The 26,781-nt window shown below is 39.3% G+C and overlaps 22 non-coding genes across 22 annotated transcripts; all 22 read right to left on the bottom strand.

The window, feature by feature from the left end:
• Positions 1 to 76: 76 nt before the first annotated feature.
• trnaw-cca (transfer RNA tryptophan (anticodon CCA)) lies at positions 77 to 148 on the bottom strand. The gene has a single exon. It is a non-coding gene; the product is annotated as a tRNA-Trp (tRNA).
• An 885-nt stretch (positions 149 to 1,033) lies between these two features.
• Positions 1,034 to 1,105, bottom strand: trnaw-cca (transfer RNA tryptophan (anticodon CCA)). The gene has a single exon. It is a non-coding gene; the product is annotated as a tRNA-Trp (tRNA).
• Positions 1,106 to 1,366: 261 nt separating this feature from the next.
• Positions 1,367 to 1,438, bottom strand: trnaw-cca (transfer RNA tryptophan (anticodon CCA)). Its single transcript has one exon. It is a non-coding gene; the product is annotated as a tRNA-Trp (tRNA).
• A 214-nt stretch (positions 1,439 to 1,652) lies between these two features.
• Positions 1,653 to 1,724, bottom strand: trnaw-cca (transfer RNA tryptophan (anticodon CCA)). Its single transcript has one exon. It is a non-coding gene; the product is annotated as a tRNA-Trp (tRNA).
• A 247-nt stretch (positions 1,725 to 1,971) lies between these two features.
• On the bottom strand, positions 1,972 to 2,043 carry trnaw-cca (transfer RNA tryptophan (anticodon CCA)). The gene has a single exon. It is a non-coding gene; the product is annotated as a tRNA-Trp (tRNA).
• A 745-nt stretch (positions 2,044 to 2,788) lies between these two features.
• Positions 2,789 to 2,860, bottom strand: trnaw-cca (transfer RNA tryptophan (anticodon CCA)). The gene has a single exon. It is a non-coding gene; the product is annotated as a tRNA-Trp (tRNA).
• A 214-nt stretch (positions 2,861 to 3,074) lies between these two features.
• On the bottom strand, positions 3,075 to 3,146 carry trnaw-cca (transfer RNA tryptophan (anticodon CCA)). Its single transcript has one exon. It is a non-coding gene; the product is annotated as a tRNA-Trp (tRNA).
• Positions 3,147 to 3,393: 247 nt separating this feature from the next.
• Positions 3,394 to 3,465, bottom strand: trnaw-cca (transfer RNA tryptophan (anticodon CCA)). Its single transcript has one exon. It is a non-coding gene; the product is annotated as a tRNA-Trp (tRNA).
• Positions 3,466 to 4,209: 744 nt separating this feature from the next.
• trnaw-cca (transfer RNA tryptophan (anticodon CCA)) lies at positions 4,210 to 4,281 on the bottom strand. Its single transcript has one exon. It is a non-coding gene; the product is annotated as a tRNA-Trp (tRNA).
• A 214-nt stretch (positions 4,282 to 4,495) lies between these two features.
• On the bottom strand, positions 4,496 to 4,567 carry trnaw-cca (transfer RNA tryptophan (anticodon CCA)). The gene has a single exon. It is a non-coding gene; the product is annotated as a tRNA-Trp (tRNA).
• A 260-nt stretch (positions 4,568 to 4,827) lies between these two features.
• Positions 4,828 to 4,899, bottom strand: trnaw-cca (transfer RNA tryptophan (anticodon CCA)). The gene has a single exon. It is a non-coding gene; the product is annotated as a tRNA-Trp (tRNA).
• Positions 4,900 to 5,113: 214 nt separating this feature from the next.
• Positions 5,114 to 5,185, bottom strand: trnaw-cca (transfer RNA tryptophan (anticodon CCA)). The gene has a single exon. It is a non-coding gene; the product is annotated as a tRNA-Trp (tRNA).
• Positions 5,186 to 5,446: 261 nt separating this feature from the next.
• Positions 5,447 to 5,518, bottom strand: trnaw-cca (transfer RNA tryptophan (anticodon CCA)). The gene has a single exon. It is a non-coding gene; the product is annotated as a tRNA-Trp (tRNA).
• Positions 5,519 to 5,732: 214 nt separating this feature from the next.
• On the bottom strand, positions 5,733 to 5,804 carry trnaw-cca (transfer RNA tryptophan (anticodon CCA)). Its single transcript has one exon. It is a non-coding gene; the product is annotated as a tRNA-Trp (tRNA).
• Positions 5,805 to 6,051: 247 nt separating this feature from the next.
• trnaw-cca (transfer RNA tryptophan (anticodon CCA)) lies at positions 6,052 to 6,123 on the bottom strand. The gene has a single exon. It is a non-coding gene; the product is annotated as a tRNA-Trp (tRNA).
• A 744-nt stretch (positions 6,124 to 6,867) lies between these two features.
• On the bottom strand, positions 6,868 to 6,939 carry trnaw-cca (transfer RNA tryptophan (anticodon CCA)). Its single transcript has one exon. It is a non-coding gene; the product is annotated as a tRNA-Trp (tRNA).
• A 214-nt stretch (positions 6,940 to 7,153) lies between these two features.
• Positions 7,154 to 7,225, bottom strand: trnaw-cca (transfer RNA tryptophan (anticodon CCA)). Its single transcript has one exon. It is a non-coding gene; the product is annotated as a tRNA-Trp (tRNA).
• A 577-nt stretch (positions 7,226 to 7,802) lies between these two features.
• On the bottom strand, positions 7,803 to 7,874 carry trnaw-cca (transfer RNA tryptophan (anticodon CCA)). Its single transcript has one exon. It is a non-coding gene; the product is annotated as a tRNA-Trp (tRNA).
• Positions 7,875 to 8,120: 246 nt separating this feature from the next.
• trnaw-cca (transfer RNA tryptophan (anticodon CCA)) lies at positions 8,121 to 8,192 on the bottom strand. The gene has a single exon. It is a non-coding gene; the product is annotated as a tRNA-Trp (tRNA).
• A 261-nt stretch (positions 8,193 to 8,453) lies between these two features.
• trnaw-cca (transfer RNA tryptophan (anticodon CCA)) lies at positions 8,454 to 8,525 on the bottom strand. Its single transcript has one exon. It is a non-coding gene; the product is annotated as a tRNA-Trp (tRNA).
• A 514-nt stretch (positions 8,526 to 9,039) lies between these two features.
• trnaw-cca (transfer RNA tryptophan (anticodon CCA)) lies at positions 9,040 to 9,111 on the bottom strand. Its single transcript has one exon. It is a non-coding gene; the product is annotated as a tRNA-Trp (tRNA).
• Positions 9,112 to 9,374: 263 nt separating this feature from the next.
• Positions 9,375 to 9,446, bottom strand: trnaw-cca (transfer RNA tryptophan (anticodon CCA)). The gene has a single exon. It is a non-coding gene; the product is annotated as a tRNA-Trp (tRNA).
• Between the last annotated feature and the right edge of the window lie 17,335 nt (positions 9,447 to 26,781).

Raw genomic sequence — 26,781 nt, 5'->3', positions numbered from 1 at the left:
AGAGTGAGACACAGACCTAAACAGTTTTTGTTCTGCAAGAATGCAACAGCCTGCAAATGAAATAGAGATTCTTTGTTGACCCTGACGTGATTTGAACACATAACCTTCTGATCTGGAGTCAGACGCGCTACCATTGCGCCACAGAGTCTGCGTTGTAAAGTTCAATGGTCACAGGTGTAGTTCCTGTCAGAGCTCTAGATAAACCTCTGAAGGTTCCCAATGCCATAAAGTGAGTAACCTTGAAGTAGCAACAACAAAAAGTATGTCTTGCATGATGTTGGTCTTCTATGTGACTTCAATTTCCCTTTACAATGATATATATATTTTTTAAAAACCTTGTTTGAGAGAACAATGGGTCAACCCACAAAAAATTAGCTTGGACAAAGCAATGCTGGATGGGCTTCCTTGCTGATTCTGACGTGATTTGAACACGCAACCTCCTGTTCTGGAGTCAGACGCCCTGCCGTTGCGCCACAGAATCTTCATTGTCGCAGGTGGAGTTCCTGTGAGAGTTATTATTAAAACTAAAAAATACCAATGTCAATTCCGCAAGGAGCAACCACAAAATTTGCAATGCACCTCTGTTTCATATAACAGAAGGCTTCAATTTCCCTCTTGAATCATGATGTTACCATCGATCCACCATTTTATTTAGTGTCTGGAAGCTTAGGGAAAGTTACAAGGAGCTAAAAATTGTGGATGATCTTTTTTTGCTGACTCTGACGTGATTTGAATACGCAACCTTCTGATCTGGAGTCAGACGCGCTACCATTGCGTCACAGAGTCTTTGCATTAAATCTTCATTGTCGCAGGTGGAGTTCCTGTCAGAGTTATTATAAAAACTAAACAATACCAATGTCAATTCCACATGGAACAACCACAAAATTTGCAATGCACCTCTGTTTCATATAACAGAAGGCTTCAATTTCCCTCTTGAATCATGATGTTACCATCGATCCACCGTTTTATTTACTGTCTGGAGGATTAGGGAAAGTTACAAGTAGCTATAAATTATGGATGATGTTTTCTTTGCTGACTCTGATGTGATTTGAACACGCAACCTTCTGATCTGGAGTCAGACGCGCTACCGTTGCGCCACAGAGCCTGTGCTATAAAGTTCAATGCTCACGGTTGTAGTTCCTGTCAGAGCTCTAGATAACCCTCTGAAAGTTCCCAATGCCATAAAGTGAGTAACCTAGAAGTAGCAACAACAAAAAGTACGTCTTGCATGATGTTGATCTTCTATGTGACTTCAATTTCCCTTTACAATGATATATATATTTTTAAAAAACATTGTTTGAGAGAACAATGGGTCAACCCACAAAAACTTAGCTTGGACAAAGCATTTCAGGTTTGGCTTCCTTGCTGATTCTGACGTGATTTGAACACGCAACCTTCTGATCTGGAGTCAGACGCGCTACCGTTGCGCCACAGAATCCTGACATTTTGCACTTCTGGTATGCATTTTATTAGTGCAAATAAACTCTGTGTATATCATTGTAGTCCCATTGGTCTGTCTAGTAGTCTAGTTTTCAATTTCCTTTGCTATGGACTGTGATGCAAGAAAGATTTGATTAGAGTGAGACATGGACCTAAATAGTTTTTGTTCTGCAAGAATGCAACAGCCTGCAAGTGAAATAGAGATTCTTTGCTGACCCTGACGTGATTTGAACACGTAACCTTCTGATCTGGAGTCAGACGCCCTGCCGTTGCGCCACAGAGTCTTTGCACAGAAACTTCATTGCCGCAGGTGGAGTTCCTGTCAGAGTTATTATTAAAACTAAACAATACCAATGTCAATTCTGCAAGGAGCAACCACAAAATTTGCAATGCACCTCTGTTTCATATAACAGAAGGCTTCAATTTCTCTCTGGAATCATGATGTTACCATCGATCCACCGTTTTATTTACTGTCTGGAAGCTTAGGGAAAGTTACAAGTAGCTAAAAATTATGAATGATGTTTTCTTTGCTGACTCTGACGTGATTTGAACACGCAACTTTCTGATCTGGAGTCAGACGCGCTACCGTTGCGCCACAGAGTCTGTGTTATAAAGTTCTTTGGTCACAGGTGTAGTTCCTGTCAGAGCTCTAGATCAGTGGTTCTCAAATGGGGGTACGCGTACCCCTGGGGGTACGTGGAGGTACTGCAGGGGGTACGTGAAGCTTTTCAAAATATCTTTAAAAAATCAGTAGGCTCCTCATAATAAGTCTTTTGAAAAATTATTTTGTAAAAAGTTCAATAAAATATAAATGTGTGTTCATGCACTGAATTTTATATTCAGTATTTAGTTTCAATATCCTTCAAAATAAAACAGTTTGACTGGTTTTATACCTTCCTGGTGGTCACCGTTTTCTGTTTGTCTTTTTTGTTTAACCATGCAATGTTTGCAATATGGATGTATGTGTCAGGTTCACTGATATAATTTGTTTGGCTTTAATAAATCAGACAGTGATTTTACAGCACTGTACCTCTTTTTTATTCCAAAAATGTTTTGCCCGTGTCAGGGGGTACTTGACTAAAAATATATTTTTAAGGGGGTACATCACTGAAAAAAGTTTGAGAACCACTGCTCTAGATAACCCTCTGAAGGTTCCCAATGCCATAAAGTGAGTAACCTTGAAGTAGCAACAACAAAAAGTATGTCTTGCATGATGTTGGTCTTCTATGTGACTTCAATTTCCCTTTACAATGATATATATATTTTTAAAAAACATTGTTTGAGAGAACAATGGGTCAACCCACAAAAACTTAGCTTGGACAAAGCATTTCAGGTTTGGCTTCCTTGCTGATTCTGACGTGATTTGAACACGCAACCTTCTGATCTGGAGTCAGACGCGCTACCGTTGCGCCACAGAATCCTGACATTTTGCACTTCTGGTATGCATTTTATTAGTGCAAATAAACTCTGTGTATATAACTGTGGTCCCATTGGTCTGTCTAGTAGTCTAGTTTTCAATTTCCTTTGCTATGGACTGTGATGCAAGAAAGATTTGATTAGAGTGAGACATGGACCTAAATAGTTTTTGTTCTGCAAGAATGCAACAGCCTGCAAGTGAAATAGAGATTCTTTGCTGACCCTGACGTGATTCGAACACGTAACCTTCTGATCTGGAGTCAGACGCGCTGCCGTTGAGCCACAGAGTCTTTGCATCAAAACTTCATTGCCGCAGGTGGAGTTCCTGTCAGAGTTATTATTAAAACTAAACAATACCAATGTCAATTCTGCAAGGAGCAACCACAAAATTTGCAATGCACCTCTGTTTCATATAACAGAAGGCTTCAATTTCTCTCTGGAATCATGATGTTACCATCGATCCACCGTTTTATTTACTGTCTGGAAGCTTAGGGAAAGTTACAAGTAGCTAAAAATTATGAATGATGTTTTCTTTGCTGACTCTGACGTGATTTGAACACGCAACTTTCTGATCTGGAGTCAGACGCGCTACCGTTGCGCCACAGAGTCTGTGTTATAAAGTTCTTTGGTCACAGGTGTAGTTCCTGTCAGAGCTCTAGATCAGTGGTTCTCAAATGGGGGTACGCGTACCCCTGGGGGTACGTGGAGGTACTGCAGGGGGTACGTGAAGCTTTTCAAAATATCTTTAAAAAATCAGTAGGCTCCTCATAATAAGTCTTTTGAAAAATTATTTTGTAAAAAGTTCAATAAAATATAAATGTGTGTTCATGCACTGAATTTTATATTCAGTACTTAGTTTCAATATCCTTTAAAATAAAACAGTTTGACTGGTTTTATACCTTCCTGGTGGTCACCGTTTTCTGTTTGTCTTTTTTGTTTAACCATGCAATGTTTGCAATATGGATGTATGTGTCAGGTTCACTGATATAATTTGTTTGGCTTTAATAAATCAGACAGTGATTTTACAGCACTGTACCTCTTTTTTATTCCAAAAATGTTTTGCCCGTGTCAGGGGGTACTTGACTAAAAATATATTTTTAAGGGGGTACATCACTGAAAAAAGTTTGAGAACCACTGCTCTAGATAACCCTCTGAAGGTTCCCAATGCCATAAAGTGAGTAACCTTGAAGGAGCAATAACAAAAAGTATGTCTTGCATGATGTTGGTCTTCTATGTGACTTCAATTTCCCTTTACAATGATATATATATTTTTAAAAAACATTGTTTGAGAGAACAATGGGTCAACCCACAAAACTTAGCTTGGACAAAGCATTTCAGGTTTGGCTTCCTTGCTGATTCTGACGTGATTTGAACACGCAACCTTCTGATCTGGAGTCAGACGCGCTACCGTTGCGCCACAGAATCCTGACATTTTGCACTTCTGGTATGCATTTTATTAGTGCAAATAAACTCTGTGTATATAACTGTGGTCCCATTGGTCTGTCTAGTAGTCTAGTTTTCAATTTCCTTTGCTATGGACTGTGATGCAAGAAAGATTTGATTAGAGTGAGACATGGACCTAAATAGTTTTTGTTCTGCAAGAATGCAACAGCCTGCAAATGAAATAGAGATTCTTTGTTGACCCTGACGTGATTTGAACACATAACCTTCTGATCTGGAGTCAGACGCGCTACCTTTGCGCCACAGAGTCTGCGTTGTAAAGTTCAATGGTCACAGGTGTAGTTCCTGTCAGAGCTCTAGATAAACCTCTGAAGGTTCCCAATGCCATAAAGTGAGTAACCTTGAAGTAGCAACAACAAAAAGTATGTCTTGCATGATGTTGGTCTTCTATGTGACTTCAATTTCCCTTTATAATGATATATATATTTTTAAAAAACATTGTTTGAGAGAACAATGGGTCAACCCACAAAACTTAGCTTGGACAAAGCATTTCAGGTTTGGCTTCCTTGCTGATTCTGACGTGATTTGAACACGCAACCTTCTGATCTGGAGTCAGACGCGCTACCGTTGCGCCACAGAATCCTGACATTTTGCACTTCTGGTATGCATTTTATTAGTGCAAATAAACTCTGTGTATATAACTGTGGTCCCATTGGTCTGTCTAGTAGTCTAGTTTTCAATTTCCTTTGCTATGGACTGTGATGCAAGAAAGATTTGATTAGAGTGAGACATGGACCTAAATAGTTTTTGTTCTGCAAGAATGCAACAGCCTGCAAATGAAATAGAGATTCTTTGTTGACCCTGACGTGATTTGAACACATAACCTTCTGATCTGGAGTCAGACGCGCTACCTTTGCGCCACAGAGTCTGCGTTGTAAAGTTCAATGGTCACAGGTGTAGTTCCTGTCAGAGCTCTAGATCAACCTCTGAAGGTTCCCAATGCCATAAAGTGAGTAACCTTGAAGTAGCAACAACAAAAAGTATGTCTTGCATGATGTTGGTCTTCTATGTGACTTCAATTTCCCTTTACAATGATATATATATTTTTAAAAAACATTGTTTGAGAGAACAATGGGTCAACCCACAAAAACTTAGCTTGGACAAAGCAATGCTGGATGGGCTTCCTTGCTGATTCTGACGTGATTTGAACACGCAACCTTCTGATCTGGAGTCAGACGCGCTACCGTTGCGCCACAGAATCCTGACATTTTGCACTTCTGGTATGCATTTTATTAGTGCAAATAAACTCTGTGTATATAACTGTGGTCCCATTGGTCTGTCTAGTAGTCTAGTTTTCAATTTCCTTTGCTATGGACTGTGATGCAAGAAAGATTTGATTAGAGTGAGACATGGACCTAAATAGTTTTTGTTCTGCAAGAATGCAACAGCCTGCAAGTGAAATAGAGATTCTTTGCTGACCCTGACGTGATTCGAACACGTAACCTTCTGATCTGGAGTCAGACGCGCTGCCGTTGAGCCACAGAGTCTTTGCATCAAAACTTCATTGCCGCAGGTGGAGTTCCTGTCAGAGTTATTATTAAAACTAAACAATACCAATGTCAATTCTGCAAGGAGCAACCACAAAATTTGCAATGCACCTCTGTTTCATATAACAGAAGGCTTCAATTTCTCTCTGGAATCATGATGTTACCATCGATCCACCGTTTTATTTACTGTCTGGAAGCTTAGGGAAAGTTACAAGTAGCTAAAAATTATGAATGATGTTTTCTTTGCTGACTCTGACGTGATTTGAACACGCAACTTTCTGATCTGGAGTCAGACGCGCTACCGTTGCGCCACAGAGTCTGTGTTATAAAGTTCTTTGGTCACAGGTGTAGTTCCTGTCAGAGCTCTAGATCAGTGGTTCTCAAATGGGGGTACGCGTACCCCTGGGGGTACGTGGAGGTACTGCAGGGGGTACGTGAAGCTTTTCAAAATATCTTTAAAAAATCAGTAGGCTCCTCATAATAAGTCTTTTGAAAAATTATTTTGTAAAAAGTTCAATAAAATATAAATGTGTGTTCATGCACTGAATTTTATATTCAGTACTTAGTTTCAATATCCTTTAAAATAAAACAGTTTGACTGGTTTTATACCTTCCTGGTGGTCACCGTTTTCTGTTTGTCTTTTTTGTTTAACCATGCAATGTTTGCAATATGGATGTATGTGTCAGGTTCACTGATATAATTTGTTTGGCTTTAATAAATCAGACAGTGATTTTACAGCACTGTACCTCTTTTTTATTCCAAAAATGTTTTGCCCGTGTCAGGGGGTACTTGACTAAAAATATATTTTTAAGGGGGTACATCACTGAAAAAAGTTTGAGAACCACTGCTCTAGATAACCCTCTGAAGGTTCCCAATGCCATAAAGTGAGTAACCTTGAAGGAGCAACAACAAAAAGTATGTCTTGCATGATGTTGGTCTTCTATGTGACTTCAATTTCCCTTTACAATGATATATATATTTTTAAAAAACATTGTTTGAGAGAACAATGGGTCAACCCACAAAACTTAGCTTGGACAAAGCATTTCAGGTTTGGCTTCCTTGCTGATTCTGACGTGATTTGAACACGCAACCTTCTGATCTGGAGTCAGACGCGCTACCGTTGCGCCACAGAATCCTGACATTTTGCACTTCTGGTATGCATTTTATTAGTGCAAATAAACTCTGTGTATATAACTGTGGTCCCATTGGTCTGTCTAGTAGTCTAGTTTTCAATTTCCTTTGCTATGGACTGTGATGCAAGAAAGATTTGATTAGAGTGAGACATGGACCTAAATAGTTTTTGTTCTGCAAGAATGCAACAGCCTGCAAATGAAATAGAGATTCTTTGTTGACCCTGACGTGATTTGAACACATAACCTTCTGATCTGGAGTCAGACGCGCTACCTTTGCGCCACAGAGTCTGCGTTGTAAAGTTCAATGGTCACAGGTGTAGTTCCTGTCAGAGCTCTAGATAAACCTCTGAAGGTTCCCAATGCCATAAAGTGAGTAACCTTGAAGTAGCAACAACAAAAAGTATGTCTTGCATGATGTTGGTCTTCTATGTGACTTCAATTTCCCTTTACAATGATATATATATTTTTAAAAAACATTGTTTGAGAGAACAATGGGTCAACCCACAAAAACTTAGCTTGGACAAAGCAATGCTGGATGGGCTTCCTTGCTGATTCTGACGTGATTTGAACACGCAACCTCCTGTTCTGGAGTCAGACGCCCTGCCGTTGCGCCACAGAGTCTTTGCACAGAATCTTCATTGCCGCAGGTGGAGTTCCTGGCAGTGTTATTATAAAAACTAAACAATAACAATGTCAATTCTGCAAGGAGCAACCACAAAATTTGCAATGCACCTCTGTTTCATATGACAGAAGACTATTTTCCTCTGGAATCATGATGTTACCATCGATCCACCGTTTTATTTACTGTCTGGAGGCTTAGGGAAAGTTAGAAGTAGCTAAAAATTATGGATGATGTTTTCTTTGCTGACTCTGACGTGATTTGAACACGCAATCTTCTGATCTGGAGTCAGACGCGCTACCTTTGCGCCACAGAGTCTTCGCATCAAAACTTCATTGCCGCAGGTGGAGTTCCTGTCAGAGTTATTATTAAAATTAACAATACCAATGTCAATTCTGCAAGGAGCAACCACAAAATTTGCAATGCACCTCTGTTTCATATAACAGAAGGCTTCAATTTCTCTCTGGAATCATGATGTTACCATCGATCCACCGTTTTATTTACTGTCTGGAGGCTTAGGGAAAGTTACAAGTAGCTATAAATTATGGATCATGTTTTCTTTGCTGACTCTGACGTGATTTGAACACGCAACCTTCTGATCTGGAGTCAGACGCGCTACCGTTGCGCCACAGAGTCTGTGCTATAAAGTTCAATGGTCACAGGTGTAGTTCCTGTCAGAGCTCTAGATAACCCTCTGAAGGTTCCCAGTGCCATAAAGTGAGTAACCTTGGAGTAGCAACAACAAAAAGTACGTCTTGCATGATGTTGATCTTCTATGTGACTTCAATTTCCCTTAACAATGATATATATATTTTTAAAAAACATTGTTTGAGAGAACAATGGGTCAACCCACAAAAACGTAGCTTGGACAAAGCATTTCAGGTTTGGCTTCCTTGCTGATTCTGACGTGATTTGAACACGCAACCTTCTGATCTGGAGTCAGACGCGCTACCGTTGCGCCACAGAATCCTGACATTTTGCACTTCTGGTATGCATTTTATTAGTGCAAATAAACTCTGTGTATATAACTGTGGTCCCATTGGTCTGTCTAGTAGTCTAGTTTTCAATTTCCTTTGCTATGGACTGTGATGCAAGAAAGATTTGATTAAAGTGAGACACAGACCTAAACAGTTTTTGTTCTGCAAGTGAAATAGAGATTCTTTGTTGACCCTGACGTGATTTGAATACGTAACCTTCTGATCTGGAGTCAGACACGCTACCATTGCGTCACAGAGTCTTTGCATCAAAACTTCATTGCCGCAGGTGGAGTTCCTGTCAGAGTTATTATAAAAAGTAAACAATACCAATGTCAATTCCGCAAGGAACAACCACAAAATTTGCAATGCACCTCTGTTTCATATAACAGAAGGCTTCAATTTCTCTCTGGAATCATGATGTTACCATCGATCCACCGTTTTATTTACTGTCTGGAAGCTTAGGGAAAGTTACAAGGAGCTAAAAATTGTGGATGATCTTTTTTTGCTGACTCTGACGTGATTTGAACACGCAACTTTCTGATCTGGAGTCAGACGCGCTACCGTTGCGCCACAGAGTCTGTGTTATAAAGTTCAATGGTCACAGGTGTAGTTCCTGTCAGAGCTCTAGATAAACCTCTGAAGGTTCCCAATGCCATAAAGTGAGTAACCTTGAAGTAGCAACAACAACAAAAAGTATGTCTTGCATGATGTTGGTCTTCTATGTGACTTCAATTTCCCTTTATAATGATATATATATTTTTAAAAACATTGTTTGAGAGAACAATGGGTCAACCCACAAAAACTTAGCTTGGACAAAGCAATGCTGGATGGGCTTCCTTGCTGATTCTGACGTGATTTGAACACGCAACCTTCTGATCTGGAGTCAGACGCGCTACCTTTGCGCCACAGAATCCTGATATTTTGTATTTCTTGTATGCATTTCATGAGTGCACATAAATTAAAACTTCAGTCTTTTCAAATATGTTTGTTTTCTATGTTCTTGTCCACTTTAAAAAAATTTTTTAAATAACAACACTTATTTACTTTTTCATGCTTTTTTGAATTCTTTCATTCTAGTGTGAGTTTTTAAGGTGGAGTTTTTTTTAAAATCTTTTCCTCCCTACTGTGTCCACATATCGCATGTCAGTCAGATTACTTTTATTTTGAAGTTCTCCTGAGAGAAAAACCAAACGCTGTCAGTTTTTAAGGCTCCTCCACTCCCTCATCTAGTACATAAGCTTATTTTGTCTTCTCAGACTCACCCGGTGGCCCCAACTCACCCTGGAAAGGCCCCTTGGTATCCTATGTTCTCCTCATTGACCTTTGACCCTTTTTGCTGTGAACTACGCAATGAAAACAAACAGAAATGAGATCTGGGTTCCACAGGAGACAAGAAGGGTAATTTCCAAAGAGTTTGAGATGCTGAAAGAAACTGTAGGTAGCTGTTTCCTGGTTTGCACCAAATTTTGAAAAAACAGAAATCTTATTATCCTAATCATGTGATGCCCTATTTTCTATTTCATCAGCGATCTGTAGTTGTTGTGTGTTGGTGGTTGTGTAGGTGTTTCACTCTAAGGTGCCATGTCAGGGGTTAAGTGGCTGTTTAGGTTAGAAAACTGTTGTAGCTTCACGATTCTGGCTTCGCTTCTCCCCTCAACCAACTATGCTGCATTTAAATTACTTGGGGAAAATGAGGCATGTAAGCTTTAAGATCCTGTTTATTCAACTGTCAGTGGAAAATAATGTCACCTTCTAACTCCCATTCATAAGAAACATAAACAAAAAGGTTGGGTTGAGGAAAACGTTGCCTTTGGAACATTGAGATAGAAAAACTTTTGTCCTTTTATCTACATATAACAAATTTTTAGTACAAAATCACAAACGGTCCATGTGTCCGTTAATACAACCCATAGACTGACGTATGATTGTTAAGTTAATTTAAAATCCTATTTGTCCTTTATAACAGATCTGATAACTTCTTTAAATGTTACACATAACCTCGCATTGTCAATCAGTTTCATCATAAAATCTATCAAATATTTGTTATGATGGATGAATACTTCATCTAACCCAGGGAACAATTCAGTCACTCTTTAAAATAAAATTAAAAAGATATATATTTTTTTAATTATCAATAAAGTACGGTAGTTACAAATAACCATCAATGGTTTTTTTTACAATGTCTTAACTTAACTAAAAGAAACAAGTACAATCAAATAAAAACAATTATTTAATGGGAAGGGATTTTATTTTATTTTAAGAAATTATCATTCAGAATATTACATTAGAGTCATAATCATTCTGTGTTTGTTCATAAGAGTTTTGCTATTTATTGTCTTACACGTTTATTTATTTCCCTCCAGGCTGTTTGGGTTATTCTCTTAGTTTTAATCTTCTTCTTTTTTGGTTTATAGATCCATTTGAGTCTTAGTTCAGCTCCGGTTGTGTTAGTCTCCGTCCCTCGGTTTCTCTGGTCTCTTTCTGCCACAGCTGTTCCACATCACCTGTTATTAAGCTCACCTGGTTTTGTCGTCATTTTCCACCCCGGCTTGCTTCAGTGTGTAATCTCCCGATGAACGCTGTTCAACGCTGCTGTCATCTGTTACACTCACCACAATTCCCTCTTCTGTTTTCTGTTTTGTTATTTAACATTTTCCTGCCATCTTTTTGTTGCTTTTTGTTCTCTGCACTTTAATTCATCTGAAAATCATCTCAAAAGTTTGCATGTTTTAAGGATTTAAATGACACATAGCTTTATGATCATAAGATCTGGAGTTTCTTTTTTGAGAGTTTCAGTCTGACGGGAAACAATTCCTAACTGGAAGAATCAAGGAGAAGCATTTCTGGGCGGTTAAGTTTCCATGTAGCTTACAATCAACTAGTTCTTGCAGAATTTGTAATAACAACAAAACCGATGTATTTGGTACAGACACAGAAAATTAGAAAAACAAGAGTTGTTTATTTGTGGTGTAAATCACTTTGGTCAGCCTTAGTCTATTTTATTTTATTTAATCCTCATGACTTTTGGGATTTTGTATTTTAGTGTTGATGGTTTTATGTCCTTGATTTACTAGTTTTCTCTAGTTTGCATTGATGAATCAAAGTTTTTTAGTTCATTTCACAAATTTTTCTGTTTACATTTGCTGTGTTTTTGTAGATTTTTTGTTACTTCCTTTTTTATTTAGTAGGATGGGTTTTCAGAAAATTTAACACACTGGTCCCTTGTTTAGTGACCTAGTATTTATTACTCATTAGTTTATTAGTCCAATGTGGTTTGTTCTCCCAGTGTTAGTGATAAAAATATTGTTTTGCTCTTTAATTACCATAATTTTGGAGGAATGAAACATCAGGTGTCCTGAAACTTTTTGCCTGGTTCAACGCATCTCAGTTGAGCGACTGACTTTTCTCCTCAGTGCAGTCAGGTGTTTACTTTTTGTTAAAAGATGAATAAAAATGACTCAAACATGTTTATCCATTGACTGAACATGATCAAAAGATATTATGTGACACAGAGGTAGTTTTCAGGATTCAGAAATTGTAAAAAAATATTCTCAAAACATCAGAAAGTGCCTGTCACTGTCTCCATGTCCCAGTAAAGTGTCTAATTAGCTGTGTTGTGGGTGCACAAAAACTGCAGCTGTCTCCTTCCCTGCCTGTCCTCAGCACAGCATCGTCATTCCCCTCTAAAACCGTCCGACCCCCTGAAATCTCTGCCGCCGCTCATTCATTTCCAGGCGCTGCAGACCTGAGCGAGCAGACGGACCAGCCGAGCATGACGGAGAAATGAAGTGAGAAGTGCTGCAGAGGTGGAGGGGGGCTGAATGTGTGTGCTCTGAATACTGATCAGCCATCTGTCAAAGAACACGCTGAATGGAGGAAGGTTTTTCTGGCTCCTGATTGGCCCGTTCCCTAGTGGCGTCTGCATGCATTAAGGCCGGATAAACATGAGCACCCAAACACTTGAGTTTCTATAGTCTAACTTTCTTTTTTCTTTAAACGTTAGACATAGTCATTTGCTGTGCACGTTGTTCCTCTGTGAAAAAATCCAGACTCACCAGAGACTGGAAGGAGATTTGGATTTGAAAAGTTAATGAAGTGAGTGAGAGACGATGCAAAGGCCACAAACATTCAAATACCAGCAATTAAACACTTTATCTATCTCATGTAAATATGTTGGGGATCCTTTTGTGAGCTCTTACAGTTAGTAACAAAACTTCTTGTCCTGATAACGGCATCCCCAAATCTTGGATGAACGTCGTCAGTGTTTTGTCACGTATCCATTTTAAAGTTGTTGCTGTTATTCCTACCACTAAGAAAACAATTCATGTTTCTTTTATTTTTCCCCCCTCAAAGTCCATGGTTTAAAAATGAAACCAGGTAATGCTTAACATTATCTACACTAAGCACTTGGATGGAAGTTCTTTTCCATAAATTACTGCATCAACAGAACGTGGTGCGAAAGTCATCAGCCTCTGGTGTCCTGGAAGCCAAGGTTGCTTTAATAGTCTAATGGTCTTCAGCTCATTTGCATTGTTGGTTCTGGTGCCTCTCATCTTCCTCCTGACAATAACTATAGATTCTCTGATGACGTTGAGGTCTGACCTCTCAAAGGTGACCCCACTGCTTGCACAGTAACTGCTAGCGATAACTGCAAGGACAAGCTATGTAGACAATGGATGGATTTTGTTTAGTGCCAGTTTGGACTATATAACACAGTTATACCATGGTCATTAAAACAGGTGCTTGTACCTTTGGCTGCATGGGAAGGTGCGAAGTCATGGTGCAAACTGAAATCAGCACTTCAATAGAGGAGTAGCATCAGCTATTATCAATGGTAGCTGATGTCCTGGATGGTCGTTGGTGTGGTGGATCTTAAAGCTGTGACTCAGTCCAGCAGTTCCCATGAACACTTAAATGATCTTGCTTTTCAGTCTTCTCAGGTTATCCCTGTTGACCTTTTACTAACATACTTTTTCTTTCTACTCAACTTCCCATTATTTTGCTGGGATGAGGAACTGTGTGAACAGAGCAATAACATTTTGCTACTTACGCTCCCTGTGGATGAAATGGTAAACCATACAATTAAGTGTCAGTAAATGCGTACAGAAGGATATTTGGAGCTCGCAGGTCTCTGGATGGTTAATAATCTACCTTTGATTGTCTTCATTTCTGCTGCAGGAGCATCTCATTAAAGGCTAAAGGTCCTTCCACTGCTCAGACCAGCAGCATTGATCCTCCTCACCTTGGACTGAGTGCAGTCCTTCAGCAGAAACCGATCGGACAGACTCACCACACAAAAGATGAGGCAGAGAATCGCAGAGTCAGCAGAGCACAGAGGCCACAGTTCGTCAGTGTTCGATCAAAGAAACACTCACGAGGAGGAAGTCAATGTGGGCGATTCAGCGGTATGAATTTTTCATTGTTTCTGTAACCCCTGGTGCCCTGCAGAGTGCAACGCTGCCTCGAGGAGTTATTACTCACAAATGTCAGTATGTGATAGTTTGTCTGCAGGAGTCTCGACTGAAACACCAAATCAACACGAAGAACACAGTGTGGTGAAAGAGACATCAGCTGTTTCTTCTTCTACCAGAGAACTACAGCTCTGTTTGCATCCACTCTAAAGAGTTAAGCATATCTTTGACTTGGGTTCATAAAAACTATCTACTTTGCTTCACGTTTGAGCATCAAAACTACCTTAAAATGGTCAAATCATAAGAGACTATCAGATATAGAAGATTAACTTCTGACTTAGCCTTTTCCTGAATATTATTTATATAATTGCCTGCTGTCATTTTACTTTCCACCTGGGCTAATCACTCAGTACCTGCCTCAGAAAAACATTCCCATTGCATGATGCTGCCACTACAAGCCTCCAAGGCTGCTTTAGAGTAAAAGATTTTGGTAAGTTTGTGGTCTATAAAAGTGCGAACCAAAAAAAAAGAAAATATAGTTTCCATAGGCATCAACAGCCTGTCCTAGCAGGCCGGATTCTACGTTTGTGTTCAGGAACGGCACAAAAATCAGTCAGACAGATGCAAATTCTTCGGCACTTTTGACACCCGTGTCTAGATTGTCCCAGATGCCTTCCTGCCTCCAGAAGCAAACACTGTAACTTCATGTTCATGACCACTGGCTGCTTTCCTGAATGATGGAGGCCACATGTGTTTTCAGGACGTTCATTCTGTAACTTAACAAAATGTTAAAAAGTGAATGCTTTTCAGTGGCACTATAGTTTATCTACAGTTTATCTACAGTTCCAGCCCTACATCTTTTTTATTGTGTGACATGGTCTACCTTTGTAACAAACAAACTTCTGCAGTTTTGTTTGTGAGCTCTTGTTTGAAATGCTTCATCTGCTTCAAGTTGCGTAAGACCAGTTCATTTGAAGTAAGGAATAAAGTACGTTTTTACTTTAATAATACATTTTAGGATAGAAAAATCACAAAGTGCTTAGACCAATTGATTGCATACAACATGAGCTGCTGCCTTCAGCCAGGAAGTTGTGTCATCAGATGGGTGACAGCTATCACAGAGTGGTTTGACCCTGACCCATTACTCTCCTGTTGGTGGGTCAGCTGTGGTGACTGGCTACTACTCACCCCCTCCTGGTTGTCAACTCATTTCCTCCCTCTTGCTTCATATCCAGCATCAGGCTCTTTCTGCTGCCTCTTTTGCTTCCTGTCACTCCCACTGATGCCAATGGTTTCCAGGATGATTGGGTAGAGAAGCCTCTGCATCCTATCGCAACTCGGCATATCCAGCTTTGCCAACCTTTGTCTCGGCATCCTAAGTTTTCCTGTCAAATGCCTCCTCAAATCCTACAGTTGACTACGTTCCTCCTCACATCCCACAACGCTAGTTCTCCAATGGTCAGCCCAGGTCTACTTCGTCTTGGATCGGTTCCACCATGTCTTTGCATCATTGTCCTTTGAGCTCCACCATTATTGAGCTCCTCAGCTCCTCCGGGTTTCTAATTTCTGTCTGGATCAGGGTTTACTTTTCTACCCATGCTTGGAAGTGTATCAATCCCAACTCTTCCAACAATGTCTCTAAGCTTCAGGTTCCTCTCTGCCTGGGACAGCGGTGTTCAGGCTGACCCCTGGATTTACCTTTATTCCAGCTTCACTGACCTTCTTGTCTATTGAATCTGTAGTCCATCAATCACAGGACCGAAGGAAGAGAGTTCGGGGCAACTGAACAAGAGCAGAAATCTTCTGACACGATATGAATCCTCTCTGTGGAGAGACCTGAACTCTGGACTCTGAAATAAACCCAGTGAATTACAGGTCGGACCTTAGATGATTCATCTGCAGCTCTACTGCAACTGTTCTAGAGAAATTTTACTGATGCAACTCTCAACTAATGTCATCTCAACTCACCTTAAAAGGACAAACGGGTCTAATCCATACCCAGAAATGCATAATCAAATCAATCCAGTCACAGCCACATTCAAATTCAGTTACTTACATTTCATTTTGGTCTCAGGTATAATAGTACATATGCAGAAAATCCATTTATGATGTTTCTGAAGTTTGTTTTAGTGTTTAAAGAATTACTTTGTCTGATGCAGTAGTCACATCCTGATGGATTTTAATATCTCCCTACTGACAAAGCGAGGGTGGATTTTCTGTCCTGCATGACAGACGCAACGTTAAGAGAATTCATTCAGGCTTTATTGAGCAGGACAGAGTCTCGACTTGCCGATCAATCCGATGCCTCCGGGACGCAGTAAGCTGTCAGCTGTGAGTGAAGACTGAAGGGATGAAGCAGAGAATCCTGGACATCCATCCTCATCACTTCTGCTGCTGTGCTTCTTCCTGCCACCACTGAGTGACATGGGAGCTCATGGAATAACATGGAAATCTACAATCAATGCAAAATGGTTGCAAAAGCTGGCATCTGTGGATTTATTGCATCTAGAAACTTTTCTTTTGAATTTTACACATGGAAGTCTGATATCTTGTTTCCAATATTTTTATCTTCACGGTTTCGACTGCAGTACTGCAGTATGAGCTATGGCTCATAAATGTTCAACAATTATTGTTTCCATGCTTTGAGAGAATCCATCTCTATAATCAGAAGGTGAAGCATGTCTGGAGAAATTACTTTTGCCCTCAAGTCTGGGATCCTTCTGCTCATCGTTGTATACCACTAACTTGTAAACATTACACATCTTGAAGTAAAAATGTCAATAAATTGAAGTGATTACAACTGGAAGTAAGCATCAGATAAACTCAACATTTTCTATATTTTTCACTACTTTATGTATTGGCAGCACACAACAAGTTTATTAGGTGAGGGACAGCAAAACGTCGCCGCTTGCAACGACCACAAGATATAGTGCATCACATTTATCATTGCTCTAGTATAACGCCACATTCGTTCAACTGGTGGTGGAAACACACTCCTGAATACGCCACCAAACCATAAAATATCATACTGAGCCACACCGACCCGTTCCAAACCACTCAGTGGAAACAAGGCATCTAGCCTGGGAATACCTTGGAAGCCCAAGGATATCTGGAGTCCCTCCTTGACTTGTAACCCCCATAACTCAATCTTGGTTTAGTGGAAGACAATGGCTGGACAGATATTCTGCCTTTTGGCATAACTATTGAGGCCCGTAGAGATGAATTGTTATCCATATTTATGAACTGTGGAAAGAAGCTGGAGTACCAAGAGAGAACCCCCAGTTCCACAGGGAGAGCAAACTCAAGGACAGTTTAAGGTGGCAACGCGGTCATTGGTTGAAAAATTTCAAATGTAGAGCCAGAGCATCGCTTATGAGCTTCCACAGCTTTGAGTTGAACTCATCTCTGGTTGTTGATGTGTGAATCTTTGTATATTTGTGAAGTCAAAAATATTCATTAATCATTCTTTCACCAGATAGAATAACACCGACTGTGGAACAGAAGCATAAATGTGTATTTAACGGTCCAAAATAATTCAGCAGAGAAGGAATCCAGACATCATCCCTGGATGTGGAAGGGGGAGGAAAATCAAACCTGTTCATACCGGCTCCAGCCTCCTCACTGTGGTTTTCATTCGCTTGCCGTTATGCTAATGAAGCCGCCGCTCCGTCTCAGGAGGATTTACACCGACACGGTTTTACCAGATCTTTCCAGCGAGGGTCGTTGGAAATGTGATTCAGGAGTCTCAGGGGAAATAAGCTCGTGAGGCACGGCTTCAGGCAAAGTAATATCCTCAGCCTATTAGACGGAGCAATAATCTGCACTGGGCCAGCTGAGGGAGGCCCGCACACCTCTTATCCCCCCGAGACTCTGAGCGACGCTTGGGGAGATTCAGTTGTCGTCTGTGAGGCCGCTGTCACAGGTCGATCAGTTCTGTGGGTTCTGGTCACGCAGACGGGAACCAGCAGAGACCCAGAGGATGGTTTTACAGCAGCTCTGTTAACAACCAGGAACATTCAGACAGCATACGCATGGTGACCTGCCCTGCACCGTCACAGGCTGAGTTATTTAATCCAGTCATGATAACTCACCACAGGAAATGTCAAGAAATTCAATGAATACATCCGACTTGTAAACATGGGCAGCTTTTTTATCTCACCTTTCAGATTTTCTTCAAAATTAATGTGAAATTTGATTCTTCAGGTAAAAATGAAGAATCATTGATCAGAGTTCATAACCAATAAAACAATCTAAATTATTATTTTTTAAATAATCTTGACTCAAGACTGATTGACAAAACAAAAATTGAGACATTCAATTTCACTTAGATATTATATATTAAAGATAGTATTGATGACAAGATGAAGAACAAAACACCACAAATTAAATCTAATAAAATGTAAACAAGATTTCAATAATCTTATTGACTCCCTGCAGGGTGAATGATTTCACTGTGTGACTCAGGATTTCAAAGAGTGGAAAATTCACAGAAATTCACCTATTTGTTGATTTTTTGGTAGAGCATTTCTAAAATATACAAGAGGAAATGCAGCTTAGGAAGCTGAAACACCAGCAGCAGCTCTGACTTGAATGACAAAAAGTTGGATAAAATGCGAGTTGACTGCATTTCATCCAGACTGCAGACGCTTTGAAAACTATCGGACATGGTTTAGTTCCATATGTGGAAGTGGCACAATCCAGATGTATGTGAGAAGATCAGAATTGGGCCATTCACACTGCCATAAAAAAATCAGATGTGGGTCACATTTGCCAGCTGTGTGAACAGAGTCTGTGTTTCTCGGCTGGCCTTGGGATTCCCCCCAGGAGCCGTGCGACTGCAGAGAGGAAAGCCTGCTGCCCTGCGACCCAATCCCAGATTAAATGGAAGAGCAAACAATACAGAGTAGCCTTAAAAGCATTATTATCTTCCAAAGGGTTCATTCACACCTAAACCCATAATTTAGAACCGAGTGCTCTTCATGTAGAGCTTAGATTGTCTATTTCATCGCAGTTGCTGTAAGCAATGTAACTACTAAGTAAACAGTTGAAATCCTATTAATTATTAGCTGCAAATCTCCAACACCCATAAATTGTTTACAGGGCAGCAGTTTTTCATTTTCACAGAACCAAGCTTGGACCTTTTCTGAGGTCAATGAAGCGTTATTTACCGGTTTCTGAGCAGATGAATGTCTCCTGCTGCTTTCTGCTCTGCTGCGCTGCAGGATCTAAATTATGTTTTTAAGTGAATTCCCATTAATCACTGTGATGGATAGCAGGCCAATAGTAAGCTGCTGGTGAACGGGAGAAGGGATGACATCACATTGCAATTTACACAATCAGCAGCAAAACTAAAACTTTCCAGTTTCCAGATCGAAGAAGGAGCAGCCTCCAAACCTCACTGTGAAGCTCGACCTTCCGCTTTGTTTATTTTAATAGGGGTCCAATCAGCAGGCTTGCTTTTTTTGAGCAATCACCTCATTGCGGCTAGCTTGCTGCGGCTAGCTTACTAACATCGCGGCTGCTAACCGGGACGAGGCCAACGTCCGGCAGCTAACCGAGCTAACCGAGAAAACAACCAGTGGAAAACGACACGTTGGATTGACAGCAAGCAGAGAGAGACAGCGCAGTGGCCTCCAACTGCTGAGCAGGAGCCTTAAGGAAGCGACAGGCAAAAAGAAGCGAAATAATGCCTCCAAAAGGATCCAAGACCAACGGGAGACAAGATGAGGACTATGTATCACTCACGCAAGTCAAAGAGCTGCTGAGCCAGCAAAAGCAAATGTATATGGAGTTACTCCAACAACAACAGGACAATTTTAAAGGTTTTGTTAAAATCATTGTGGACACTACTAACACTAGAATGGACGCAATGACACGAGAACTACAGGACATTAAAACCAGCCTGCAATTTACACAGAAAGACGTTGACGATATTAAAGTAGAAAGTGCTAAGCACAAGGACCGAAGTGACACGGTGCAGTCAGACATATTTAAAGTATGTGAGGGCATGATGACTATCACTGATAAAATGGAGTACCTTGAGGGGCAATCAAGGAGAAACAATCTGGTTTTTGATGGAATTACTGAATCACCAAATGAGACTTGGGCTGAGACTGAGGAGAAAGTGAAAACTATTTTAAATGAAAAGCTAAACTTTCAACATAAGGTTGACATTGAGAGAGCTCACCGCACCGGTAAACCTAGAGGAGACAGACCCAGGCCCATTGTTGTCAAATTTTTACGATACAAGGACAGATCAACTATTCTGCAGAGCACCAAGGCACTTAAGGGATCTAAGATTTTCATTAACGAAGACTTCACGGATGCAGTAAGGAAAAGGAGGGCGGAACTAATGCCGGACTTAAGAGCAGCACGTCAAAGAGGGGACATTGCTTACCTACGTTATGATAAGTTGATCACCCATCCACGTACTAGTACCCCTAAATTATCCAACAATGTATGACAGACAGCCAGACATAGCTGACGTTCACTTCTGAAAGAGAAACATGCAACAGATCGCGGCCTATGAGGATATAGAGCTACCCGTATTCCAACACAGAAACTATCATCAGCAAGATATTGAAACTGACATTGATCCTGATAACAACTTCTACAATGTCAGCAATGATAGTTGTCACTATTACAGCGATGATCAGTTCAACAACAGCATTAAAACAGAACAAAAGCTATCAATAATTCACTTTAATAGCAGAAGCCTTTATGCAAATTTTGACAGCATCAAACAATACCTCCAACAACTTTCACAGACCTTCAATGTTATTGCCTTATCAGAAACTTGGCTCAATAGTGATAAGGGCATAGACTTTGAAATCAATGGTTATGAAATGGTTTGTAAGAACAGAGAAAACAAAAATGGAGGGGGGGTAGCTTTATATGTTGACAAGAAGATTAATTATAAGTTGATCGAAACAATGTCAACTGTGATGGACAACATGTTTGAATGTGTGACTATAGAAATACTCGTGGAAAAAAGGAAAAATGTCTTAGTGAGTTGCATTTATAGAGCCCCTGGATCAAACATTGAAGTACTCAACAACTGGATAGAAGAAAAATTTATAACAATTAATCAAAAAATAACATTTTTCTGTGGGGATTTCAATATTGACCTTCTTAATCCAAATAAACATAGAATGACTGAAGAATTTATTAACACCATGTTCAGTCTAAGCCTGTATCCTAAAATCACCAGGCCCAGTCGCATTACATCGCACTGCGCTACCTTAATTGATAATATTTTTACAAATGTGCTGGAAAATAATTTAACTAGTGGAATATTAATGAATGACATAACTGATCACTTACCAGTGTTCATAGTCTACGACTGTAAGTGCAAAACAGACGATCAAAAAATAGAGACGCATTACAGACGGGTTACGTCTGAAGAGACATTAAAAGCTCTAGAAGCTGAGTTGTTGGCCTACGATTGGAGATTAATATATAAAACGAATGATGTGAATTCAGCATATGAAGAATTTTTAAAAACATTTAAAATATTATATAACAAGCACTGCCCAATCAAACAATATAACAGGAAAAGCAATCAAAAAAATGAACAGTGGATCACAAAAGGAATACAAAAGGCATGTAAAAAGAAAAACAAACTTTATAGAGAATTTCTAAAACATAGAACGTCTGAATCAGAAAATAAATATAAGAAATATAAAAATAAGTTAACTAATATTATAAAAACATGTAAAAAGGACTATTATCATAAATTACTGGATAGGAATAAAAACAACATTAAGGAAACATGGAATATTTTAAATAGAGTTATTAGAAAATCTAACAATAACAACTATCCAGACTATTTCATAGATAATGAACAGAATATTACTGATTTGAAAAGTGTCGTCAATAAATTCAATAGTTATTTTGTTAATATAGGACCTCAATTAGCAGAAAAAATACCGATTACAAAAACTGCAACTCAGCAATATCAAATTGAGAATAATTCCAGCTCCTTATATCTCAACCCTGTACTAGAAGAAGAAATCATAAACATTGTGAATAAATGTAAAAATAAGACATCCACTGACTGTGATGATCTGGACATGAAAACTATTAAAATAGTAATTAAAGGAATCTCTAAACCACTAACTTATATTTGCAATTTATCATTTCAAACGGGATCATTTCCCAACAAAATGAAAATAGCTAAGGTTAAACCAATGTATAAAACTGGCAACAAACACCTCTTCACTAACTACAGGCCTGTCTCTCTTCTCCCACAATTTTCTAAAATCCTGGAAAAACTCTTTAAGAAAAGAGTGGAACAATTCATAGAAAAACATTCGCTACTTATCAGCAGTCAATATGGATTCAGAGCAAACCGGTCAACATCGCTGGCCGTAACTGACTTAATAGAAGAAATAACCAACGCAACAGATAGTAAGAAACTGGCAGTAGGGATATTTATAGATCTAAAGAAAGCTTTTGATACAATAAATCATGAAATCCTACTTAAAAAATTAGAACGCTATGGAATTAGGGGAGTAGTTTCTGACTGGATGAGGAGTTATTTAAAGAGCCGAAAACAATTTGTGATATTGGGAGATGTGGAATCTGACTGGCAGGAGACTGTCTGTGGAGTACCACAAGGATCAGTATTGGGACCAGTTTTATTTAATCTTTATATAAATGATATCAGAAAAGTGTCCAATGTATTAAAATTTATCTTATTTGCTGATGACACAAATATTCTAGTCTCTGGCGACAATTTAGAGCGTCTTCTCTCAACAGTCACCTCAGAGATTAGTAAGTTAAAGATATGGTTTGACCATAATAAATTATCCCTAAATTTGGACAAGACGAAAATCATGGTCTTTGGAAACTGTTATAAAAATACTGAAATCCAAGTTCAAATAGAGGACGTAACTCTAGAAAGGGTTTTTACTAATAAGTTCCTCGGTTTAATAATAGATGACAAAATCAGTTGGAAACCTCATATTAAATATTTACAGAGTAAACTCAGTAGAAGTATATCCATATTGGCTAGAGCTAGACATGTATTGAATGCTGAATCACTTCATATTCTATATAACTCTCTGGTTTTACCATATCTATCATATTGTTGTGAAGTGTGGGGAGTTAATTACAAGAGCTCTTTACATCCTGTAACCGTCCTACAGAAACGAGCCATTAGAATCATCCATAATGTCGGTTATTATGAGCATACAAACCCGCTCTTCATAATATCTAGAATTCTCAAATTTGAGGAGCTTGTAGAATTTAAAATGGCTCAATTTATGTTCAAAGTATCTAAAAAGTTGTTACCTGAGTACATACAGAGCACGTTTTCTGAAAGAGAAGGGGGGTATAACTTAAGGGGTCACTCAAACTTCAGGATCCGCAATTTTAGAACAACAAGAAAGAGCTTCTGTATTTCAATTAAAGGTGTAAAGTTATGGAACAAGTTACATGAAGATTTAAAACAAAGCAATAGCTTAATACAATTCAAAAGAAAGTACAAGGAGGTAATTTTCAATAGATACACATATGGGTGACAGAAAGCAATAAGGTGTGTATTGCAGATAACAACTTGGTGTAAGGGTTTAGAAAGACAAACCAGCAAAAAATAGGAAAATGTATGGGTAAATATTAGTAACTGTTACTTCTGACTGCCATTTTGATTTTGATTTTGATTTTTTTAATGACAGTAGGACTCTAAAGTTTCAAGTGTTTAGGGGGTAGGAGTTTATAAGTTCTCACTTCTTCCTACCCCATTTTGAGCATGATATGTTAACTGAAACAAAAAATCTGTATTTCCTCTTCTTTTTTATGCACTTCTTGTTACTGTGCACTATTTTATTTTTATATTTGTATCATGTTCGAATAAATTTCATTTCATTTCATTTCATTTCAAAAAGCTTAAAAGCCATTTTTCATTATGCTGCTCTGTTGTTGCGCAACACCCCCCCCCTCCTTTCTGTCTCTACTCTCTCACTCTCGTACTTCCTCTTCTGAGAGGGGAGATGTGCTACCAGCTCTCCGTCTAACGGGTCCGTTGAGTTTCCTAAATCTGCTGGGATTTACCCTGTCCAGAACTGAAGTAAACTCTGTTTAAGCTGGTTTCGAGAAACGATTCGCCTGGTTATCTGACGGCCTACATCCAGGTGTCCCACCCTTCTTCCCCCTGTGAATTAGCCAGACTGAGCAGCCTACAGCCAACTAGTTTCACAGAGCACACCTGTTAACGGTCGCTCGTTCTCTATTTTGCAACTTGCATTTGTTATTGAACCAGGTAGGTTTTAGTGACTCGGTCGAGTCCCAAGGATGAGGTTTTAAATATGGGCTACCAGCAACCTAAAAACATTTTCCACCTCTTCCTCTCCAGAATCAAACATCACAGCTATTTTACAACCATCAAAGAACTTTAAGGTGACTCATTAACTGAATGTCCACAACATCTTTTAGATTTTCTTTATGCTAAATATTTTATTAGTAAGGCATTTTTGCAAGGGTCAGTACAGCTTAATTCAGTAGCAGAAATAATCAAATAAGTAAAATCAATCATCTAGTCTATCTTTCCCTACTGCTGACACTGAGAACTAAAAAAGGGAACCTTTGAGAGAGACGGACGGAGTTTGGCGTTTCGAACCCCAGACCTGGCTTGATGATGAAGAAGGTGTTGCAACAGGAGGAAGATGTTGATCGATGAAGGCCAGGATCTCCGCAGGTCTGATGAGCCTCCTCTCCGCATGGATGCTGAGGTCACACAGGACTTGGTGCTGGCAGGAAAAAAGGCACCAGTTCTTCTTCCTTGTCTTTGTCTTCATCTTTGTCTTTGGGGTCAGAACCCAGCCGATGAGAGAAGTGCGATTCGAAGCCACAGATTGTGGGCCAGACGGGTTGGTCTCCATGTGCAGGACAGTCTCCGGCTCCGTGGCCCCGGCTCTTCTTCAGCTGCAGAGTTCTTTGTCCATCTCGATCTTGGCTCGAAGCTGCCCGGAGGATCCAACGAAAGGTTCCTCTTTTGCACCCACCTTATATAGGGTTTATCTGTCTGCTTAGACAGATGATCTCATATCCGTCACTGTCTTAAGAGACATCATGTCATGATGTCTGTGCCAATGTCTCAGGGCTGCTCAACCTCCTGTTTCCATATAAGGTGCTGATCATCTCTGCTCTCCTGTTAGTTCCCCTGTTTCCCTTAGCCTGTCACCTTTCACCTACCATCTACCTCCAACATATCAGTGATGTTTAATTGCAGTTTTATAACCTTTTACACCATTTCAAGTTCAATGTCAAAATCACATTTATATCACATTTATTTTCTTTAGCTTCTCTGATTTAGCATTCATTTATAATTTTATAACTATAACTTATTAATTATATTTATTATAATCTTAATGTGAGTTATTACAGATGTTTTTCTGAAAAGAAACCAAGAATAATCCATGATTCTAATTATATAATACCAAAGTTACAGTTACTTGTTTTTCTTGTAAGTGTTCTCACAAATGTAAGTGTAAGTATTATTACAATTAAACCAATATTAATATAAGTATTTTACTTTGAATCTTATCCAATTACTAATAATGTTTAGATTTAATTTTTTAAAACTTTCATGCTTTAAAATAGTCTCAGCTATTTTTATAAATCTGCAGGCTGGAAACTTCCTCTTTTTCCAGGAAACCTGCTTTTCCTGTTTAATGACTCTCTCTGACTGACTATGATTTCTTATGATTAGATAGAAAAAAGTAGAATTAAAGCAAAGTTTGCATGAGACAAAAACAACACACACAACTAGATTTATTTTATTGACACTTAAGTCTAATGTTGGGCCTTGATGTCACTTGAGTGATTCATTTTAAAGATAACTTTATTTATTATTACTGTTAAACTAACTTTATTGACACTTAAGTCTACTGTTGGGCCTTGATGTCACTTGAGTGATTCATTTTAAAGATAACTTTATTTATTATTACTGTTAAACTTAAATCTCCAGCATGGGGAAGTGGGATGAGCTCGGATTTTCTTGACAGCTCCTCCACGAGGTCAGACCTTTCACATGCTGGGAGTCCATCACCCTCCTGCAGTTCGCCGTCCTCATCCCCTAGAAAGAGAAGAAGTTCGTCTGGGATGTGAAGATGCAGATTCTTCATCCTCAGTTTTCACAGAGGGCTCAGTGTAGTCATCAAAACTCCACTTCTCTTGACACCCCCTCTTTGGAGTTTTGATTTCCCCCATGAGGTGATGAATGTCGAAGAAAACTTGGATCGCTCTGATTCTTCTACAGGAACCTTCGCTGGATGAACTGTCGGTTCTTCAGGATGTGGAATGGTTCTTTAGGGAAGATGGGCTGAGACAGAAGGCCTCAAAAAAAAAAAATCAAATTCTGGCTGTTCAGCAGAGCAAAGCAAAAAGCATAAGCATCATGACGCTTTATCCGTAATCATGATCCTATTCCATAGCTGGGGTCGTTAAGGGGTACTGGAGTTGTCAGAGGCATCAGGAATTGTCCAATTAAAAAACTGCAGTCTTTGGACCCGTTCATCAAAACTTACAGCCAGGTTGAAGTGTGATGAAGGTGGAAAAAACACAAAAACAAAACAGTTCCTTCTGTGGATGCAATCCATCGTGTGGGACACAATTAAGTCCTCCGGTTGCTTGTAGGCTTGTAAAATAAGCTTCTGATGCCATGCATTGAGGGGTGAATTCAGCTTGCGTTTGGTTTGATAACACACATAGACTGTAAAACATTTGAGCCGTCTTCAATTGTTTCTACTATCTTCTATTTGTTAAGTCAAATAGATTCATCAAGTTTTAGATTTTAAATCTAAATGTGTGAGTCCATTAAAGATAAATTTAATCGTA

Source organism: Xiphophorus couchianus, chromosome 15 (genome assembly GCF_001444195.1).
Source record: "Xiphophorus couchianus chromosome 15, X_couchianus-1.0, whole genome shotgun sequence".
Lineage (NCBI taxonomy): Eukaryota > Metazoa > Chordata > Actinopteri > Cyprinodontiformes > Poeciliidae > Xiphophorus > Xiphophorus couchianus.
This window is presented reverse-complemented; position numbering and strand designations above follow the sequence as displayed.